Source organism: Humulus lupulus, chromosome 7, assembly GCF_963169125.1.
Source record: "Humulus lupulus chromosome 7, drHumLupu1.1, whole genome shotgun sequence".
Classification (NCBI taxonomy): Eukaryota; Viridiplantae; Streptophyta; class Magnoliopsida; order Rosales; family Cannabaceae; genus Humulus; species Humulus lupulus.
Window position 1 is genome coordinate 199,263,612 of NC_084799.1, and position 7,443 is coordinate 199,271,054.

The 7,443-nt window shown below is 31.9% G+C and overlaps 1 long non-coding RNA gene across 4 annotated transcripts; it reads right to left on the minus strand.

Annotated features, from left to right (window-relative positions):
• Positions 1–2,741: 2,741 nt before the first annotated feature.
• LOC133790112 (uncharacterized) lies at positions 2,742–6,091 on the minus strand. 4 transcript variants are annotated; one of them, XR_009873905.1, is made up of 4 exons: positions 5,884–6,091; positions 5,469–5,542; positions 4,376–4,436; positions 2,742–3,031 (listed from the first exon to the last, which is right to left on the minus strand). It is a non-coding gene; the product is annotated as an uncharacterized LOC133790112 (long non-coding RNA). The 4 variants fall into 4 exon arrangements; XR_009873904.1 differs by having other exon boundaries at positions 5,457–5,542; XR_009873902.1 differs by having other exon boundaries at positions 5,766–6,091.
• Between the last annotated feature and the right edge of the window lie 1,352 nt (positions 6,092–7,443).

Consider the following 7,443-nt stretch of genomic DNA (forward strand, 5'->3'; position numbering starts at 1 on the left):
AAGTAATTAAAACTTACTAATTTAATTAAAAACTTAAAGAACTAAATCATTTTTAGCTTAAAAAATGTGGTAAAATAACTCTAATTTCTAGAGTTATCAATTACCCGTAAGAAAGAAATAACAATAAAAAAAGAAGCTACATTCGCATCCTCTACACTAAATCTAGGTTTGAAACCCATGTTCTTAGAAATTTTTTGAACCCAAAGATTGTGCAGTATCAGCTAAACTATGTAGTTGAAATTACTAATTGCTACAAATATCCTAGTACAAAACTAGCAAATATGCTCATGGTACAACAGGGACACAGAAATGTTAAAACGAAATAAATATATATATAAACACATGGTATCAAGAACAGAAACTCAGTGGTTGGCGGATACAGAGAGATTGACGATTGAAGGAGCGGTTGCAAGAAAGTTTTCACGGAGTCGTAAATGATGAGGAGTTATGTTTCTTTGATTTGGAGAACATGCAAAGATGAAAGTAAAGTTTTCAGCTCTTGTTCTTTCTTTCCTCTCTGAAACATGAAACTTGAAAATGAAAGTGAAGAAGAAGAGGTCAAAGGTCGGGCTAATATGAGCCATTGGCTAGATTCGGTATCTGATCTGACGGTCGGGTACAAATGTGGTGATCATGGCATAAATTTGGCAGACGAATAGACTTGGGCATGGTATGAAAGCACTCAAGTACTCCAGTTGAGCAACCCTGGCTGACGCGTGTCCACTCTTGAGTACATTAGACAATATAGTGTCCAAGGAGGGCAGTTCAAAATTTTCCTTCTCATAAGATTCGAACTGATACTTTTGAGGGGCCAAAATGTTACACTCAGATTTCGAGCATGAGGAATTATGATCCCAAAATCTAGGCTCGTTAGGCGTAAGCTTGAAATATGCACAGTCCTCATATGTTCCTTCAGTCAGAAAGTTTCGCTGTAGATGACGATCTCGTGAGCTCGAGGAGTATGCAGCCTCGAAGATGCTTCGAGTGTATGAGGTAAGCTCACAACAGCAAAGGGTTCAACACTTGTATATATTTCCTAATGTATGTCTTTCCCTCAGGCAAGATGATCCAAGCTCGATAAAGCATAAGCTCGAATATGATGACTCCATCAATAACTTGTTGGGAGTAAAGGCGAAGCAAGAATGGCGAGCTCATGAATGGAAAATAATCTCGAAGGCATAATAAACCCTGTATATAAGCTAGTCGGTTATGTGTGAGTGTATTTATTGTTATAACTTCCCAATGTTTAAGGGATCTAATGTGATATTGTTATTAAATCCCACACTTTATGGGATATTACCGCGTACGTAGTAAATAATGTATTTATTTGCATTATATTATTTGATTCATAGTCCTGAAATATGTGGGAACAAATTCTAACCTTCTCTATAAATAGAGAAGGAAACGACATTTGTCAGGCACCGAAAGATTGAGATTTGTAGAGAAAACTCTAGGCAACTATTCTTTGAAAGTTTCAAGGAAACTCCAAAGAACTAATAATATAGACTCGTGGACTAGGCAGATTTTTAACGGCTGAACCACGTAAAAACATTTTGTTTTCATCATATTATTTCACTTCCCCTGGTATATTCTTGTTTAATTGCTCTCCTTTTTAAGTTGACGAAAAACGGCATCAACAGTTCCTTATCTCCTAGGTGATAGCTGGAATCTCACCAAGCAAACTCGAATAAGTTTGGAGGACTCGAGTTGTTTCGCTATGTTACACGATATAACCTTATGCAACTTGAAGAACCATCCAGGCAATTAGTTTAGTTCCCTAGAGATAACTCAATTCAGACTAAATTGAACTATTAGAAAATCCTTATTAATTGTGGCAAATACATTTCTCCATCTTACACACTTTAAGATTGTGCTATGATAACTCTATGGTATAGAGTTATTTTTATTGGCTTTAAACTTGATTTATCACGAAAAGAGTAATGAAAGTGTGTTGTTTGTTAAGTTTGATTAGTTTTTGTCTTCATTTTCTATTTAGTATGCTAGCTTTTGAGTCTTGTAAAATTGTTATTTTTAGCTGTATTTATTTAATTAAATCATGTTTCTTTGTTGCTAGGAAAGAAAATAAAATGGCAAGGGAAAAGAAATGAGGTGAGGCCAAAATGGACATTGAAGCTGAAAACTGGGATAAATTGTTGAACAAATTGCTATAAAAATTCAGCATTCTGGGTAGTGACGTTGTCAAAGTGCAGAAAGAGGTTTTTTTCAGCTGAGTCAACATAGAGGTGGCTGTCATTTAACTTTATGACAACTGGCTGATGTGAGAATGGGGGACAACAGAACCGTGGGCCAAAAGGGAAGTTGTTGGGCTTTCTAATTAGGGTAAATGAGGTGTACCCTAAGGGAATAGAAAAAAAGAAGTACCGGCCACCACATATATATCAATACACACAAAGGGGGCTGTGATCGTGGGAGCACTACTACAAAAACGAGATTTCCCGACAGTTTTTAACTGTCGCTATTGAGCAACGACGACAGTCGACTAACTGTCGTATTTGCTATGCCGGCGTAGGGGTAGCTATGCCGACAGTTATTAGGTGTCGCCGTTGCTGACTACGCCGACAGTTATTAGGTGTCGCTGTTGCTGGCTACGTCGACAGTTATTAGGTGTCGCCGTTGCTGGCTACGCCGACAGTTATTAAGGGTAGTCGTTGCTTGCAAAAAATTTATTTATTTTTTATTTTAAATTAAAAATTATGATTTAAATGAAACATTAATATACAAATCTAAAAAAATTATAGATTAAAATAACAAAACTTATACAAAGTATTTACAAATCTAATAAAACAAATTTTGGACAAATATAATACTACTATAGTATCCCTGTAAAAGACAACATGAAGACACAGAATCCATACATACCACAAATAAATTATAATTTGTTTATCTCCAAAACCTATAAACTAAAGAGGAGGATTATGAAGCCGGACAATCTTAGCAACTACAAGGGTAAAACTTCAACATCTTCGAGCAACATCTTCCATGCATACTCCCTCTTTATCAATCAACAAACCTGCAAAAAGAAACAAAAAAAATGAAACTGAACAGTTTTAATGATGTCATTTTCTTAACAAATATCAAAGTGTATTGCAGTAAGTATATACCAATTTAGTTAATCTATCGTCACAGTTATCACCTCAAACAAGTGGTTTGAATCTATCATCCTAGGCACTGGCATATACTCAAAACAAAAATATCACAATAACCTTTCAAATATATAATAGGCCCTGCCCATTGCTTCTGCAAACTCAAACACTCTACCCCACGTAGCAAACCCTAGTCAAACCATTGCAAAGAGAAAAAAAACAATTTAATACCATAAATGAACTCAAAGAAACATATAAACTTTATACAAACCATTCAAGTTGTGATGGTCTCCACTCATACTAACTATTAATAGTGTATTATATACTCTTCAAAGCAGTGACACTTGATTTCTAATTGTATATTAATTTATATTTAAACTAATTCCACATCTACCAAATGCATGCACTCCCAATCAAGTTATCAAAAAAAAACATTGTTATATATTACAAGCGGTTTCTTTATTTCCTTTTGAGTTATGCAAAGCATACAAATTCTATTAGTTTTTTAATATTTACTAACTAATGTCTACATATATATGTAGTGGGTTGGCATAACACTAATAACCAATTAATATATTGGTTGGCTTGATACACTACTAGCTAATTAAATTCATGTATAGGTCTTAAATTTTACTAAAAGGAAATATGCAATGCTTAGCTTATTAGCTATTATAAACATATATTTTCATAATTGTGTAGCTTTAATGCAACCTTTCTGATAATCCAACCACTCAAATAGAACAGAACTGACCATGAACACCCAACCCCATCAACTTAGAAAACACAATACTCATAAAACAAACCAAAGCAATAATATTAAGCGTCACTATCGATAAATACAAATGATTAAGTATCACCAAACTGCAAATATCATATGAATATCTAAGATATTCAAACTACACTAAAGTTATTCAGTTATTTAAAATTATAAAAGATTAAAATTAAAAAAAAAATTCAATACAACATACATCTTGCAATTAGTTACTACAATTAGTTGTAACTATCAGAAGTCTCTCTATTTAAATTTTTTAATTTTTTTTACTTGTCTAGCTCTATAAATAAAGTCTTTTGTTTAGAGATATTTGTAACTTTTAGCAGAGCTTCTAAATAAGTTTATTCAAAGGGAGCTAGTGGATGCACTAATTGATTAGCTTTCCTCTTTGCTTGATATATATACATATACATACATTTATTGTACCAAGTTCAAGTCATTAACAATTAATTGACTTGTAGTTGCATATATGAATAATATGTACTATAGTTCTCATTACCTTGTCATATAGAATCTCCCAAGGCTCTCGGTAACCAGCAGTCTTTCCACCCTTATCTACTCTGCTTATCCAATTTTAAAAGACATGTTACTATACAATGACATGTTTACTGGAACTATTCATTTAGATATTTTGTGTTCCAGAAAAGAAACAAATTATAGTTTGTGTCCTTTTCTTATTAGTCTAAGTACAATACATATGCAAGAAGAGTAAATTCCATAAGTTTATAATAATCCTTTACAAACTCAAAAATCAGATTTTAAAAAAAAATGCGAAGTTGTAGTAGGTGAGAAATTTTCAAAGCTATTAGTTAAGGCTTTGTCCTTTAACTTGTTTAAGAGAGATGCATTATAATTTTCAAATCCAATATCACATTGATCTTAAAATAGAGACAATATGAAACAAAATTGCCCACAAAAAAAAAAGAAAAAAGAAATTGATCAATAGAAGCCAAAACTAGAACAACAATCAAATGAACTAATCGAATTAGCAAGAATCATACGTTCCAAGAATGGGATTTACAAAAACAAAATTTTATAAATATATATTACGACCTAAAATCAACAAAAATAACAAAAAATAAAGAAAAGCAAATATATGCTAGAGTCAACGTTATTAAGAAAAAAATCACTAAGAAATCTTATTTAGAACTTCTATCAAACAGTTGCCGTGCCAATGAACTATAAATGTGTAAAACTTGATTAAATAATTTAATTTAGCAGTAAGAATATATAATAATGAATTAATGTACATAAATGATTGTAAAGGAAGACTAATATATATGTGTGCGTGTGATAATTCTTGAGAGCAGAGCAATTCAATTAGGGTACAAAATAACAAATGAAAATCATTTATTTCCTTGCATTACCAGATTTGGTACAAAAATAAAAGGGGTACAAAAATAAAATTGGTAAAATGTATACAAGACAGGGTGCATTATGTGTCAATTTCTGCAGCAAAAATTGACGCCAGGGTATATGAAGAAGAGGAAGAAGGTGTTGAAAAGTTAGTGTTAAAAATACTAAATAAACCCTTTGTGCAGGAAGCAAACAAGAGCTTTAGTATATGTAAGAGATAATACCTCTTCAACTACCTTCTGTTTAAGGCGTTCTGAGTTCCTTAGGGATTTGATTTCTGCAAGTGCCTCTCCCAACTCCTCATCTTTATCTATTATCTCAAAAGAAGAAACCATAGTCAAATCACAATTATTACATTATGCATTCACAAAAGTGGAAGCGAAGTGAAATTTTAGTATGTTTATATATATATACTTAATCTAAAAATGGATATGATGATCTATTGTTTGTCAATATATCAAAATCTCAGAAAAAACAATTAAACATTATTGAAATTATTTAAGAGGTGAGGAGATGAAAGATGAGAAGCAAACCTGCAAGAAGGAGCACTACTCTATAAACAAACTCTTCCACCCTTTATTCATTTCCAAACAATATGTAGTAGCACACAGCACCTGGGATTTGAAGAGACAGTGGAGAGTGAGATTTTACCTGCAAGCATTGTCGAGTAGTCCCAGGCCTCTGCGTTTTCTAGCCCCAATGAGCCCGCGCTAGCCCCTCGCAACCCCCACCGGTGACCGTGGACCTGCAGAGAGAAGAATGAAATGGAATGAGAGGGAAGATTGGTGCGGTTGTGAGTGAAATGGCAGTGAAGAGAACCCAAGAGAGAGAGAAAAAAAAAATTAAGACTTAATTTTTGTTTTTCATTCTGCCGCCCAATAGTTGTTTAGTCCCGCCTAATACACTACTACATTTTATTTTATAGTTGAAACCCTAAATAAATAATAATACAATTTAACAAAAGTAAAACGCTTTAAATTTAATTTATTCTCTATTTCTAAATTTTAATGTAACTTATTAATTATTTTAAGGAATAATACATAATTTGGGATATAAATCTATCTATTAGCCCATTATATAATTAAATTTAAATTTTAATATAAAAATTATTATAAATAAAAAAATTAATAATAAGAAAAATTTTAGAAATAAAAAAAAATTAATTTTAAAAGTTTTTAATAAATACATAATTTTTATAAATATATATTTAGAAAATTTAGTTTATTTTTAAAACAATGTAATTTTGTATTTTAAAAGACCGCAATGAGTATTATTGAAAACATAGTGTACTAAGATTACAATATTTTTCCAATTAATAAAACAACTCATTTTTAACTAATACTAATTTTATAAATATGTTAAACAATAATTGTTTAATTAAATTAAAGTATTGTTACTCTTAATATCATAATTAATTTAAAGTTTGATATAAAAATTATTATAAATACAAAAGTTAATAATATGAAAAATTTAGAAACAAAAAAAAATCTAGTTTTAAAAGCATTTTAATAAATACATATTTACATAATTTAGTTTATTTTTAAAATTTTATTATTCATTAATTATATTTTTAAATTTTTTATTTGACTTTTGGCAACATTTTATAACTATCGGCATTGGTCTCGAATTAACTGTCGACGTTGGAGTCAATAGCGACACATTTTAACTGTCGGCATTGGTCTCAAATTAACTGTCGATGTTGGAGTTAGTAGCGACACATTTTAACTGTCGGCATTGGTCTCGAATTAACTGTCGGTGTTGGGGTCAATAGCGACACATTTTAACTGTCGGCATTGGTCTCGAATTAACTGTCGGCGTTGGGGTCAATAGCGACAGTCAAAAGCAACGGTGACAGTTATTAGCTGTCGGCGTTGGTCTCTATGCCTACAGTTTTTAACTGTCGGTGTAGAGTCCCGCTAAACAATTACGATAGTCAACAGAGTTGGCTGTCGTGGTTGGGTGTCGGGAAAGCCCAATTTTGTAGTAGTGGAGAAAAGTTGCAGAAAAAAAGAGCATGAAGAAGAAGAAGAAAAAGAAGGCAACACAAGAAATTGAATGAGGAAGATAAGGACAAGAAGATCCAACCTACAACATCATCAATCTAGGCTTTGTTCTCATTTCTTCCTTTCTTCTCTATTTTGTATTTTCTTATTTTGCATAGCTATTCTAGCACTCATGGATATTAATTTTCTATTTTTGGTTTATGTTTGC